Genomic DNA, 16,379 nt, shown 5'->3' with positions numbered 1-16,379 from the left:
GGGTCCGGCACTCCATATTCCCGGAGCACCCCCCACAGGACTCCACGAGGGACACGGTCGAACGCTTTCTCCAAGTCCACAAAACACATGTAGACTGGTTGGGCGAACTCCCATGCACCCTCCAGGATCCTGCCGAGGGTATAGAGCTGGTCCACTGTTCCACGGCCATGACGAAAGCCACACTGCATCTCCTGAATCCGAGGCTCGATTATCCGACGGATCCTCCTCTCCAATACCCCCGAATAGACCTTACCAGGGAGGCTGAGGAGTGTGATACCCCTATAGTTGGAACACACCCTCCGGTCCCCCTTTTTAAAGAGGGGGACCACCACCCCAATCTGCCAGTTCAGAGGCACTGTCCCCGATGTCCACGCGATACTGCAGAGGCGTGTCAGCCAAGACAGCCCTACAACATCCAGAGCCTTGAGAAACTCAGGACGGACCTCATCCACCCCCGGGGCCTTGCCACCGAGGAGCTTTTTAACCACCTCGGCAACCTCAGCCCCAGAAATGGGAGGCCCCGTCTCCGAGCTCTCCGACTCTGCCTCTTCCGAGCACGTGTTGGTAGGATTGAGGAGTTCCTCGAAGTACTCCCCCCACCGACTCACAACATCCCTAGTTGAGGTCAGCAAAGCCCCGTCCCCACTGTAAACAGTGTTGACTGTGAGCCGCTTCCCCCCCCCTGAGACGCCGGATGGTGGACCAGAATCTTTTCGAGGCCGTCCGGAAATCGTTCTCCATGGTCTCACCGAACTCCTCCCAGGCCCGAGTTTTTGCCTCAGCAACTGCCGAAGCCGTGGCCCGTCTGGCCCGTCGGTACCTATCAGCTTCTTCCAGGGTCCCACTGGCCAAAAAGGCCCGATAGGACTCCTTCTTCAGCTTGATGGCTTCCCTCACCACTGGTGTCCACCAGCAGGTTCGAGGGTTGCCGCCACGACAGGCACCGACCACCTTACGGCCACAACTCCGACCAGCTGCCTCGGCAATGGAGTCACGGAACATGGCCCATTCGGACTCAATGTCCCCCACCTCAAATATGGTTGAAGCTCTGCCGGAGGTGGGAGTTAAAGCTCCTTCTGACGGGGGATTCTGACAAACGCTCCCAGCAGACCCTCACAATACGTTTGGGCCTGCCAGGTCTGATCGGCATCCTCCCCCACCAGCGGAGCCAACTCACCACCAGGTGGTGATCAGTTGACAGCTCCGCCCCTCTCTTCACCCGAGTGTCCAGGACATACGGCCTTAAGTCCGTTGATACAACCACAAAGTCGATCATCGAACTGCGGCCAAGGGTGTCCTGGTACCAAGTGCACATATGGACACCCTTATGCCTGAACATGGTGTTCGTTATGGACAGTCTATGACTGGCACAGAAGTCCAACAACATAACACCACTCTGATTCAGATCGGGGGGGCATTTCCTCCCAATCACACCCCTCCAGGTCTCACTCTCATTGCCCACGTGAGCATTGAAGTCCCCCAGCAGAATGAGGGAGTCTCCGGTAGGAGCATTCTCCAGTGCCTCCCCCAGAGACTCCAAAAAGGGTAGGTACTCTGAACTGCTGTTTGGCGCATAGGCACAAACAACAGTCAGGACTCGTCCCCCCACCCAAAGGCGGAGGGAGGCTACCCTCTCGTTCACTGGGGTAAACCCCAATGTACTGGCACACAGCCGGGGGGCAATAAGTATGCCCACACCTGCTCTGCGCCTCTCACCACGGGCAACTCCAGAGTGGAAGAGAGTCCAACCCCTCTCAAGAGTACTGGTTCCAGATCCCAAGCCGTGCGTCGAGGTGAGTCCGACTATATCTAACGGTCTGATGAAGTTTCAACAATAAACAACAAACTTTGTATTATGAGAAAGAACCAGACTCATTCTTCAGGAATCCGAAAATAAGCTCTATTTTACGAGTTATGCACGAATTCGGATTCTCCTATAAAACGAATTCCTTAACTCAAACCAAGTTAAGACTGCTTTGTCCTTCATATTTATTCATGTCTAATCAAGTTTCAATGATAAACAACGTTGTACTTTGTAGAATGAGAAAGAACTTCTTCAGCAATAAGCATCTCTCGACAAATGACGAAATACAGATTTTGCTATAAAATTAATTGCTATCAGCCTGACTTAAAACTGTTTGTCTTCCTTATTTATCCACTTCAAATCAAGTTTCAACAATTAAAAAAATTTTGTAGTTTGAGAAAGAACAACTTAATCTTGAGCAATCAGTATAAAAAGAGGGTAAGCAAAGGTGCGAATGTCAAACCATACATGATCAAAACAGGGAGCGGAGGTGTTTGGCTGAGACAAGGTGTGAATGTCCACCCATAATTAATGAAAAGCGGGCAACAAGTAGGTTCGAATGCCCAACCATACATCATCAAAAGCAGGAGTGGATATGTTCGGCTACAAGAAGGTTTGAACGTCTGACCATAGTTTGTACAAAGCGGGTAAGAAAAGGTTCGAATGCCCGAACATACACCATCAAAGGAGGGAGCGGAGGTGTTCCGCTGTAAGAAGGTGTGAATGTCCGACCATAGTTGGTAAAAAACGGGTAAGAAAAGGTTAAAATACCCGACTGTACACAATCAGTAGCGGGTGCAGAGTTGTTCGGCTACTAAAAGGTGTGAAAGTCCGACCATGGTTTGTAAAAAGCGGGTAAGAAAAGGTGCGAATGCCCGAAAATGTATGATCAAAAGAGGGAGCGGAGGTGTTCGGCTGCAAGAAGGTGTGAATGTACACCCATAATTACTGAAAAATGGGTAAGAAAAGGTGCGAATGCCCAACTATACATCATCAAAAGCAGGAGTGGATGTGTTCGGCTACAAGAAGGTATGAACGTCCAACCAAAGTTTGTAAAAAGCAGTTAAGAAAAGGTTTGAATATCCAACCAAACATAATCAAAAGCGGGAGCATAGCTTTTCGACTGCAAGTAGGTGTGAATGTCAGATCATAATTTGCAAAAAGCTGATGAGAAAGGGTGAGAATGTCCGACTGCACACCATCAAATGCGGGAGCGGAGTTGTTCGGCTGTGAGTAGGTGTGAATCTCCGACCGTAATTTCTGAAAAATGTGTCAGAAAAGGTAAGAATGCCGGTCCATACATCATCAAAAGCGAGAGAGGTGGTGTTCGGCTGCAAGTAGGTGTGAATGTCCAGCCATAATTACTCACAAACGGGTAAGAAAAGGTAGTATTGCCAGACCATACATGATCAAAACAGGGAGCGGAGGTGGTTCAGCTGCAAGAAGATGTGAATGTCCGACTAAAGTTCAAATATATTAACAAAAGCGGGAGGAGAGGTCTTCGGATGAGAGTGGTTGAGAATTTCCAACCATAATCTATAAAATTCGGTGAAAAAAAGGTGTGATAGAACACTAAAAGGTGGAGCGGAAGTGTTCGGCTGCAAGAAGGTGTGAATGTCCGACTATATTTGGTGAAAAGCAGGTGAAGCAAGGTCTGAATGCCCAACCTTACATTATCAAAAGCGAGATCAGAGGTGTTTGGCTGCAAGAAGGCCATAGTTTGCCAAAAGCGGGTAAGCTGCGAATGACCAACTAAATATACACAAAAGTGGGGGCGGAGGTCTTCGGATGCAACTGGGTGTGAACATCCCTCCATACAAGTATGGTGGAGAGGAAGCTGTGAACAGCCGACCATAGTTTGCAAAGAGCGGGTGAGACAAGGTGCGAATGTCCAACCATACATGATCAAAACAGGGAGCGGAGGTGTTTGGCTGTGACAAGGTGTGAATGTCCACCCAAAATTAATGAAAAGCGGGCAAAAAGTAGGTTTGAATGCCCAAGCATACATCATCAAAAGAAGGAGTGGATGTGTTCGGCTACAAGAAGGTTTGAATGTCCGAGCATAGTTTGTAAAAAGCGGGTAAGAAAAGGTTCGAATGCCCAAACATACACCATCAAAAGAGGGAGCGGAGGTGTTCCGCTGTAAGAAAGTGTGAATGTCCGACCATAGTTGGTAAAAAGTGGGTAAGAAAAGGTTAAAATACCCGACTGTACACAATCAATAGGGGGAGCGGAGTTGTTCGGCTACAAGAAGGTGTGAAAGTCCAACCATGGTTTGTAAAAAGCTGGTAAGAAAAGGTTCGAATGCCCGAATATATACCATCAAAAGCGGAAGCGGAGGTGTTCGGCTGCAAGAAGGTGTGAACGTCCGACCAAAGTTTGTAAAAAGCAGTTAAGAAAAGGTTCGAATATCCAACCAAACATAATCAAAAGCGGGAGCAGAGCTGTTCGACTGCAAGTAGGTGTGAATGTCCAGCCATAATTACTCACAAACGGGTAAGAAAAGGTAGTATTGCCAGACCATACATGATCAAAACAGGGAGCTGAGGTGGTTCAGCACCAAGGTGTGAATGTCTGACTATAGTTTGTAAAAAGCGGGTAAGATAAGGTGCGAATGCCCGACAATGTATAATCAAAAGAGGGAGCAGAGGTTTTCGGCTACAAGAAGGTTTGAATGTCCGACCATAGTTTGTAAAAAGCGGGTAAGAAAAGGTTCAAATGCCTGACTATACACCATCAAAAGCGGGAGCGGAGATGTTCCGCTGTAAGACGGTGTGAATGTCCGACCATAGTTGGTAAAAAGCGGGTAAGAAAAGGTTAAAATACCCGACTGTACACAATCAATAGCGGGTGCAGAGTTATTCGGCTACTAAAAGGTGTGAAAGTCCGACCATGGTTTGTAAAAAGCGGGTAAGAAAAGGTGCGAATGCCCGAAAATGTATGATCAAAAGAGGGAGCGGAGGTGTTCGGCTGCAAGAAGGTGTGAATGTACACCCATAATTACTGAAAAATGGGTAAGAAAAGGTGCGAATGCCCAACTATACATCATCAAAAGCAGGAGTGGATGTGTTCGGCTACAAGAAGGTGTGAACGTCCAACCAAAGTTTGTAAAAAGCAGTTAAGAAAAGGTTTGAATATCCAACCAAACATAATCAAAAGCGGGAGCATAGCTTTTCGACTGCAAGTAGGTGTGAATGTCAGATCATAATTTGCAAAAAGCTGATGAGAAAGGGTGAGAATGTCCGACTGCACACCATCAAATGCGGGAGCGGAGTTGTTCGGCTGTGAGTAGGTGTGAATCTCCGACCGTAATTTCTGAAAAATGTGTCAGAAAAGGTAAGAATGCCGGTCCATACATCATCAAAAGCGAGAGAGGTGGTGTTCGGCTGCAAGTAGGTGTGAATGTCCAGCCATAATTACTCACAAACGGGTAAGAAAAGGTAGTATTGCCAGACCATACATGATCAAAACAGGGAGCGGAGGTGGTTCAGCTGCAAGAAGGTGTGAATGTCCGACTAAAGTTCAAATATATTAACAAAAGCGGGAGGAGAGGTCTTCGGATGAGAGTGGTTGAGAATTTCCAACCATAATCTATAAAATTCGGTGAAAAAAAGGTGTGATAGAACACTAAAAGGTGGAGCGGAAGTGTTCGGCTGCAAGAAGGTGTGAATGTCCGACTATATTTGGTGAAAAGCAGGTGAAGCAAGGTCTGAATGCCCAACCTTACATTATCAAAAGCGAGATCAGAGGTGTTTGGCTGCAAGAAGGCCATAGTTTGCCAAAAGCGGGTAAGCTGCGAATGACCAACTAAATATACACAAAAGTGGGGGCGGAGGTCTTCGGATGCAACTGGGTGTGAACATCCCTCCATACAAGTATGGTGGAGAGGAAGCTGTGAACAGCCGACCATAGTTTGCAAAGAGCGGGTGAGACAAGGTGCGAATGTCCAACCATACATGATCAAAACAGGGAGCGGAGGTGTTTGGCTGTGACAAGGTGTGAATGTCCACCCAAAATTAATGAAAAGCGGGCAAAAAGTAGGTTTGAATGCCCAAGCATACATCATCAAAAGAAGGAGTGGATGTGTTCGGCTACAAGAAGGTTTGAATGTCCGAGCATAGTTTGTAAAAAGCGGGTAAGAAAAGGTTCGAATGCCCAAACATACACCATCAAAAGAGGGAGCGGAGGTGTTCCGCTGTAAGAAAGTGTGAATGTCCGACCATAGTTGGTAAAAAGTGGGTAAGAAAAGGTTAAAATACCCGACTGTACACATTCAATAGGGGGAGCGGAGTTGTTCGGCTACAAGAAGGTGTGAAAGTCCAACCATGGTTTGTAAAAAGCTGGTAAGAAAAGGTTCGAATGCCCGAATATATACCATCAAAAGCGGAAGCGGAGGTGTTCGGCTGCAAGAAGGTGTGAACGTCCGACCAAAGTTTGTAAAAAGCAGTTAAGAAAAGGTTCGAATATCCAACCAAACATAATCAAAAGCGGGAGCAGAGCTGTTCGACTGCAAGTAGGTGTGAATGTCCAGCCATAATTACTCACAAACGGGTAAGAAAAGGTAGTATTGCCAGACCATACATGATCAAAACAGGGAGCTGAGGTGGTTCAGCACCAAGGTGTGAATGTCTGACTATAGTTTGTAAAAAGCGGGTAAGATAAGGTGCGAATGCCCGACAATGTATAATCAAAAGAGGGAGCAGAGGTTTTCGGCTACAAGAAGGTTTGAATGTCCGACCATAGTTTGTAAAAAGCGGGTAAGAAAAGGTTCAAATACCCGACTGTACACAATCAATAGCGGGAGCGGAGTTCTTCGGCTACAAGAAGGTGTGAAAGTCCAACCATCGTTTGTAAAAAGCTGGTAAGAAAAGGTTCGAAAACCAGAATATATACCATCAAAAGCGGATGCGGAGGTGTTCGGCTGCAAGAAGGTGTGAACGTCCGACCAAAGTTGGCAAAAAGCAGTAAAGAAAAGGTTTGAATATCAAAACATAATTAAAAGCGAGAGAGATTGTGTTCAGCTGCAAGTAGGTGTGAATATCCAGCCATAATTTCTCACAAACGGGTAAGAAAATGTAGTATTGCCAGACCATACATGATCAAAACAGGGAGCGGAGGTGGTTTAGCTGCAAAAAGGGGTGAATGTCCAACTAAAGTTCAAATATATTAACAAAAGCGGGAGGAGAGGTCTTCGGATTAGAGTGGTTGAAATTTCCAACCATAATCGATAAATTGCGGTGAAAAAAAAAGGTGTGAAGGAATGAATTTTATAGCAAAATCCGAAATCATGCATAACTCCGCAAAAGGAACGTATTGCTCAACCAAAGGGATGCTTCTTTCTCATTCAGGGTAATATGAGGAACTTTATGCTTGATACATTTTAGACATGGATAACTATGAAGGACAAAGCAATTTTAACTTGGTTTGAGCAAAGCAATTCATTTTATAGGAAAATCCGAAATCGTGCAGGACTCATGAAAGTAAGCTTATTCTCGGATTCCTGATCCTCCAGTGTTGCTCTTTCCTATACTGCAAAATACAGCCTTGTTCTTTGTTGAAATCGATATAGACATTGATAAATATGAAGGACAAAGCAGTTTCCACTTTGTTTGAGTGAAGGAATTAATTTTATAGCAAAATCCCAAATCAAGCAGAATGTATGAAAATAAGCTTGTTTTCGGATTCCTGATCCTTCAGTGTTGCTATTTCTTCTACTGCTAAATACAATGTTGTTCTTTGTTGAAGTCAATCTAGACATTGATAAATATGAAGGACAAAGCAGTTTTAACATAGTTTGAGTAAAGGAATTCATTTTATACATAAAATCCCAAATCATGCAGAACGTATGAAAATAAGCTTATTCTCGGATTCCTGTTCCTTCAAGTGCTGCTCGTTCTACTACTGCAAAATACAATGTTGTTCTTTGTTGAAGTAAATCTAGACATTGATAAATATGAAGGACAAAGCAGTTTCCACTTTGTTTGAGTGAAGGAATTCATTTTATACATAAAATCCCAAATCATGCAGAACGTATGAAAATAAGCTTATTCTCGGATTCCTGTTCCTTCAAGTGCTGCTCGTTCTACTACTGCAAAATACAATGTTGTTCTTTGTTGAAGTAAATCTAGACATTGATAAATATGAAGGACAAAGCAGTTTCCACTTTGTTTGAGTGAAGGAATTAATTTTATAGCAAAATCCCAAATCAAGCAGAACGTATGACAATAAGCTTGTTTTCGGATTCCTGATCCTTCAGTGTTGCTATTTCTTCTACTGCAAAATACAATGTTGTTCTTTGTTGAAGTCAATCTAGACATTGATAAATATGAAGGAAAAAGCAGTTTTAACATAGTTTGAGTAAAGGAATTCATTTTATACATAAAATCCCAAATCATGCAGAACGTATGAAAATAAGCTTATTCTCGGATTCCTGTTCCTTCAAGTGTTGCTCTTTCTACTACTGCAAAATACAATGTTGTTCTTTGTTGAAGTAAATCTAGACATTGATAAATATGAAGGACAAAGCAGTTTTCACTTGGTTTGAGTGAAGGATTTGCAGCTGAAAACCTCCCGCTCCCTCTTTTGATTGTGTATAGTCGGGCTTTCGAGCCTTTTCTTACCCGGTTTTTAGAAATTATGGTTGGACGTTCAGACCTTGCAGCCGAAGACCTCCACTCCCTCTTTTGATCATACATTGTCGGGCATTCGCACCTTGTCTTACCCGCTTTTTACAAACTATAGTCAGACATTCACACCTTGCAGCTGAACCACCTCAGCTCCCTGTTTTGATCATGTATGGTCTGGCAATATTACCTTTTCTTACCCGTTTGTGAGTAATTATGGCTGGACATTCACACCTACTTGCAGTCGAACAGCTCTGCTCCCGCTTTTGATGGTATATATTCGGGCATTCGAACTTTTTCTTAGCAGCTTTTTACAAACCATGGTTGAACTTTCACACCTTCTTGTAGCCGAACAACTCCGCTCCCGCTATTTATTGTGTACAGTCAGGTATTTTAACCTTTTCTTACCCGCTTTTTACCAACTATGGTCGGACATTCACACCGTCTTGCAGCGGAACACCTCCGCTCCCGCTTTTGATGGTGTATAGTCAGGCATTTGAACCTTTTCTTACCCGCTTTTTTTTTTTTATGGTCGGACATTCAAACCTTCTTGTAGCCGAAAACCTCCGCTCCCTCTTTTGATCATACATTGTCGGGCATTCGGACCTTTTCTTACCCGTTTTTTACAAACCATGGTCGGACTGTCACACATTCTTGTAGCCAAACACATCCGCTCCCGCTATTGATTGTGTACAGTCGGGTATTTTAACCTTTTCTTACCCGTTTTTTACCAACTATGGTCGGACATTCACACCTTCTTACAGCGGAACACCTCCGCTCCCTCTTTTGATAGTGTATGTTCGGGCATTCGAATCTATTCTTACCCCCTTTTTACAAAATCAGCTCGGAGATTCACACCTACTCACAGCCGAACAACTCCGCTCCCGCATTTGATGGTGTATAGTCGGGCATTCTCACCCTTTCTCATCAGCTTTTTGCAAATTATGATCTGACATTCACACCTACTTGCAGTCGAACAGCTCTGCTCCCGCTTTTGATTATGTTTGGTTGGATATTCGAAACTTTTCTTAACTGCTTTTTACAAACTTTGGTAGGACGTTCAAACTTTCAAGCAGCCGAATACCTCCGCTTCTGCTTTTGATGTTGTATATTCGGGCATACAAACCTTTTCTTACCCACTTTTTACAAACCATGGTCAGACTTTCACTCTTTGTTGCTGAACAACTCCGCTCCCTCTTTTGATTGTGTACAGTCGGGTATTTTCACCTTTTCTTACCTGCTTTTTACAAACTTTGGTCGGACATTCAAACCTTCTTGTAGCCGAACACCTCCGCTCCCGCTTTTGATGGTGTATAGTCAGGCATTTGAACCTTTTCTTACCCGCTTTTTACAAACTATGGTCGGACATTCAAACCTTCTTGTAGCCGAAAACCTCCGCTCCCTCTTTTGATCATACATTGTCGGGCATTCGCACCTTTTCTTACCCGTTTTTTACAAACCATGGTCGGACTGTCACACATTCTTGTAGCCAAACACATCCGCTCCCGCTATTGATTGTGAACAGTCGGGTATTTTAACCTTTTCTTACCCGTTTTTTACCAACTATGGTCGGACATTCACACCTTCTTACAGCGGAACACCTCCGCTCCCTCTTTTGATGGTGTATGTTTGGGCATTGGAACCTTTTCTTACCCGCTTTTTACAAACCATGGTCAGACTTTCACTCTTTGTTGCTGAACAACTCCGCTCCCTCTTTTGATTGTGTACAGTCGGGTATTTTCACCTTTTCTTACCCGTTTTTTACCAACTATGGTCGGACATTCACACCTTCTTACAGCGGAACACCTCCGCTCCCTCTTTTGATGGTGTATATTCGGGCATACAAACCTTTTCTTACCCACTTTTTACAAACCATGGTCAGACTTTCACTCTTTGTTGCTGAACAACTCCGCTCCCTCTTTTGATTGTGTACAGTCGGGTATTTTCACCTTTTCTTACCTGCTTTTTACAAACTTTGGTCGGACATTCAAACCTTCTTGTAGCCGAACACCTCCGCTCCCGCTTTTGATGGTGTATAGTCAGGCATTTGAACCTTTTCTCACCCGCTTTTTACAAACTATGGTCGGACATTCAAACCTTCTTGTAGCCGAAAACCTCCGCTCCCTCTTTTGATCATACATTGTCGGGCATTCGCACCTTTTCTTACCCGTTTTTTACAAACCATGGTCGGACTGTCACACATTCTTGTAGCCAAACACATCCGCTCCCGCTATTGATTGTGAACAGTCGGGTATTTTAACCTTTTCTTACCCGTTTTTTACCAACTATGGTCGGACATTCACACCTTCTTGTAGCCGAACACATCCACTCCTGCTTTTGATGATGTATGGTTGGGCATTCAAACCTACTTGTTGCCCGCTTTTCATTAATTTTGGGTGGACATTCACACCTTGTCACAGCCAAACACCTCCGCTCCCTGTTTTGATCATGTATGGTTGGACATTCGCACCTTTTCTCACCCGCTTTTTGCCAACTATGGTCGGCTGTTCACAGCTTCCTCTCCACCATACTTGTATGGTGGGATATTCACACCCACTTGCATCCGAAGACCTTTTGTTGATATTTAGTCCGTCATTCGCAGCTTACCCGCTTTTGGCAAACTATGGCCTTCATGCAGCCAAACACTTCTGATCTCGCTTTTGATGATGTAAGGTTGGGCATTCAGACCTTGCTTCACCTGCTTTTCACCAAATATAGTCGGACATTCACACCTTCTTGCAGCCGAACACTTCCGCTCCACCTTTTAGTGTTCTATCACACCTTTTTTTTCACCGCATTTTATAGATTATGGTTGGAAATTCTCAACCACTCTCATCCGAAGACCTCTCCTCCCGCTTTTGTTAATATATTTGAACTTTAGTCGGACATTCACACCTTCTTGCAGCTGAACCACCTCCGCTCCCTGTTTTGATCATGTATGGTCTGGCAATACTACCTTTTCTTACCCGTTTGTTAGTAATTATGGCTGGACATTCACACCTACTTGCAGCCGAACACCACCTCTCCCGCTTTTGATGATGTATGGACCGGCATTCTTACCTTTTCTAACACATTTTTCAGCAATTATGGTCGGAGATTCACACTTACTCACAGCCGAACAACTCCGCTCCCGCATTTGATGGTGTATAGTCGGGCATTCTCACCCTTTCTCATCAGCTTTTTGCAAATTATGATCTGACATTCACACCTGCTTTTGATAATGTATGGTTGGGCATTCGCACCTTTTCTTACCCATTTTTCAGTAATTATGGGTGGACATTCACACCTTCTTGCAGCTGAACACCTCCTCTCCCGCTATTGATTGTATACAGACGGGTATTTTAACCTTTTCTTACCCGCTTTTTACCAAATATGGTCGGACATTCACACCGTCTTACAGCGGAACACCTCTGCTCCCGCTTTTGATGGTGTATAGTCAGGCATTTGAACCTTTTCTTACCCGCTTTTTACAAACTATGGTCGGACATTCAAACCTTCTTGTAGCCGAAAACCTCCGCTAAACACAACAAAATGCAGTAAAAACGTTTATTCATGTTATTCACGTGATTTATGAGTACTCACTCCAATTTTGGGAAGCGTGGATGGGTTTTGCGCATTTGGCACGAACACACAGCCGCAATGGTTGTAGCTTTATACAGCCTTTTGATATCTTAAGGACCTAACTGGTCACACCTGGGAGTAAATGTCATGTAGAGATTGTTTTTACATGACATTACAGCTGAACATATAGCTTTCATCCACAAACCAACGTGGGAGAGCCCGAAGACGCATGTGCCAGACGCACATAGGCATGCGTAAAACCAATTTTTACCACTTCATACTGTTTATTTGCTTTCTTTTAGTTAACTTTTGTTTCTTTTGGATTCTTGTGCGTGTTATGGAGCCGTTTTTGTCCATGTTTGTAAGCCTTTTTTTCCTGGATTAAATTTTCGGAAGTTGAAACAAGTGGCATTGGAGTGTGTGATTGAAAACCACCACGGACTGCTTCTCCTCCTCCAGTTGCCGAGACTTTGTGTTTTTAATAACGCTTGTCTATAAACATGTGTTAAACATTTAAATTGCATGAACAGAAAGAAGGGACTCACCTGTTGAGTAACACACATTTCCTTATACGGAAAGCCTTGTCGGAATGGTGGGACATTTGAACGTCAGAATAGCGGGATGTCGCAATGGTGGGATGTCGGAATGGTGGGACGTTTGCATGTCTGAATGGTGGTATGTCGGAATGGTGGGATGTCGGAATGGTGGGATGTCGGAATAGCGGGATGTCGGAATGGCGGGATTTCGGAATGGGTGTTGCCACCCCCTTCATCATATACACAGTTATTTATACATCACCTTCCACCATGAAGCGTTGTCCCTTTTTGTTTCTCTCTTTGTTCTTAAAATGCTGTTATGCATGTCTAAACCAATCCATTAAATTAGATCATTTTGGCAGTAAAGCGATCTACAATGTGCTTGGTCGCAAAGCTGCTCATCTGTGGTAAACAGCTCTTCAGAAAGGCATTCTTCAATTGATTTCACTAATTCTATGTAATAATTTTGTGATTTCCTACAAAACTACACTTCTTCTCCCATCTGTCTGAGTATTTAATATTGTCTGGGTCCCGTTAAAACATGTATTTTTCCCATCTAATTCCTTGTTTGCTTTAAAACAAGTATTCCCCATTTTCTATCCCTTCAGTAGCCAACCAGTTTGTATGGAGTACACTGGAGCAACTTGACTGATCAGTAAAACACTGCTTTTGTTGTCACCGCAAGGCTTCCCCCGTCGGTTGTTTCACTGAGACACTACTGAGTAACTATAACTCAACACAGTTTATACACATAACATTCCTATACATACTAACAAACAAACAAACAATTATTTATCGCAATTTTCTCATCTCTGTTTGAACGTACACCCAGGTAAATATTCCTGTAGTCTTCTCATACCGACTATGGACCCATTCATTGTTTAACTTCACTGTTTTGCAAATCTTAATTGAATATTACACATTGACATTGAACTTTACTTGATAAGCAGGTCTTCATTGCATTCAGCAGCCTATATGTGAGCATCTATGTGTAAGCTGTTCTTCTTTGCATTTATCAGCAGCAAGCAATTCTTCATTGCACATGCATATGAAAATAGTAAAACAATTCCAATGCGTTAGCGAAACCTTCTATATCAGGAGTGTCCATCATGATGCTGGGAATAGAACCTCTTTCCCAGAATAGTTCAACCTTCATTACTCAACTGATCATAACTCCGCAATGAGCACATTTCAAAGTATCATTCCTCTACATATATTCAAAAATCTATGTGTAAATGTTTAATATTTCTTATATTTGTTGATGTCATTCTGTGTGCATGTGGCCTAAACCCAATCTCTGTGTGGCAATTCTAATTTAAACAAGTTGAACTCTGCCTCTGATCATTTAAAAAAGGTGTGTACCAATATCAACCTTTCTCAGGTAATTACTGATCCTACAAAACCAAAGAGATCCTTCAAGGTTGTCCCTGATTGGCTCAATCTTAACAAATCAAAGGTAGAAAATCCACAGTATCTGAACTTGGTGTTAGTTATCACTGCTCAATAGCCTGTATCAGAATTGCAAAAATGAAAACATTAGGTCCACGCTTGGTATCCAGATCCTGAAACATCTCCATGAGCAGGCTTTTTTTTAACTGATCTGTTGAATAGTTATATGACACTGTTAAAATCCCAGATGAAGATCTAGCACTTGACCATTTTTGTAAATCTTCTAATTCCATAGTTGCTAAACACGCCCCTTTTAAAAAGTATAGAACTTAGAACAGGTCTAGTCCCTGGCTTTCGGCAGAACTGTCTTCTTTACTTTTTTTCCCCTTGTCCTGTTCAGCATTATGTCAGAAGAATTGTAGTCTGAATACCTTTGATGCCAAACAGATTTGTTTTGCCAAGGGAAGTTTTATAAATGTAAAGCTCCCCTTGATGCCCATTTATTTATTTCTGTTTACAATATATGACATGAACTGAACTGAACCGGACCGGGGGACAAGGAAAGAAGAAGAGGAAAGAAGAGGAAACAGAACAAAAATAGAAACAAAAACCAGACAACCAGCTGCTACACCTGTAAAAAACAAAACAGACAACAATCCATGGCCTATGAGGGGAATCCAGCCTTAACGCCACCAGGAGCACCTGAAAGCAGACAAGCAGAGAAAAAACAAACACACAAAGAAACAAAAACAAGCACAAGAAGCGGCAATCGCATACAACACAGCTGTGGATATAGATGACCTGAGACGACATGATAATACATCAACTGCTTAGTGACCATGCTACTGGACTAATGAATGTGTGTGTGTGTGTGTGAGAACATGCAACACCCATGGCACAGGACCTACATGATAACCGTGCTTAGTTATGAGTGTATAAGCGTACAGGGCCACAATCCACAGCCCCCCCCCCCAAGCAATCAGAAGCAGGCAGAGAGGGCCACAAGACCCAGGCCACCAGCAGCCCCCACAGAGCAAAGAACCCAGGCAGCCCACCGTAGGGGCAACCACGCATCCACCCAGAAGACTGCAGAGGAAGCCCCCGGAAAGAGCCCCCATAAGCATAGGGCAGAGGCACTCCGGGAACCAGGGGCAACAGCCCACCGACCCCGCCAGGCCCCAGCCGCCCAGACATGGGCCGTGCACTGGACCTGGGCCCCAGGAGCCCGAGCGCCCCCAAACCCCCCGGCAGAGGCCCCACCCAATACCCAGGAGGGCCAAGCGCCCCAGACAGCCACAAAGTGGGTCAGCGCCTGCCCCAGCGCCCCTGGCCAAGTGCCCTGGGAGTCAAGACGTGCCCACAGGTGGGTGAAGTCGCGAGCAGTGGGGAGAGGCAACGCTGATGCCCCATCGGGAGAAGCACAGGCAGGCCAGGCGACAGCAAGTCCCAGATCCAGGCCCAATCATTACCACACACACTTTCACGTCCCATACATCCACACATCCACACATCCTACCTCCCTCGACTCTGCTGGGGTGTAGTGCAGCGGGCACACCAGGAGGCCAGCAACCCCCCAGCCACCACAGACCCCGAACCAGCAGAACAATTAATTAATCCTCCTGGCCCCTCCTGCCCCGAGCAGACACCAGGAAGCAGGGGTGTGCGAAGAAGACCCCTCCCCTCACCCTTCTGGCTCTTCAATATTTTCTAATAGTGAGCAATTAAAATTGAGGGGCAGCCAAACTTGTAGAACTGGGAGCGCGGCACTCTGGGCAGCCTACATACCCAAAGAGCCCCGCCCACCAGATGCCACTCAGTGTAACCACCCCCCAAGACCTAATTTGTGTGTGTGAGTGTGTTTGATAAGTAGTAATGTCTAAGGTGTAATTAAAACAGGGGCAGGGAACTGCAGAGTGCAACAAAAGGGGACCACCTACGTGGCCCCATCCACTACACCCCACCGAACACACACGCCCCCAAAACCCTTCATGTGTGAGTGTGTGCTGTGTACAGGAGCCAGAAGGGAGAGGGGTATGGGGATATATACCGGGGGAGCTACTCTCCCCCAGAGAGGGCAGCCAGGGACTGGCTGTAATAGGCATCCCTGCTACCTGGGAGCCAACAATGGGCAGGAGGGCCTGATGTCCACCAGGCTCGGGGCCTGTAGCGACCATATTCCGGGAGCTACTGTACCCCCAGAAGGTACCCATCCCGCCCCACCCCACTCAACCCAACCCCACCCCGGAGGACCTCTACAAAAAACAAACAAACAACATAAAAAAACAATCAAACAAACCACCCGGTCACACCAGTTGCAGCAGCCCGGGCCTGAGACCCACCATCACCCAGCAACCCACCACCACCACTATGTGATAAAACTAATCAGAGGGGACCAGAGAGAATGAAATTCAGCCAATTGATGTTTTGAGGAGGCAGACATTGTTTCCATGCTAATATAATCTAAAA

Source organism: Leuresthes tenuis, unplaced genomic scaffold (genome assembly GCF_036924035.1).
Source record: "Leuresthes tenuis unplaced genomic scaffold, fLeuTen1.0.hap1 SCAF_14, whole genome shotgun sequence".
Classification (NCBI taxonomy): Eukaryota; Metazoa; Chordata; class Actinopteri; order Atheriniformes; family Atherinopsidae; genus Leuresthes; species Leuresthes tenuis.
This window is presented reverse-complemented; position numbering follows the sequence as displayed.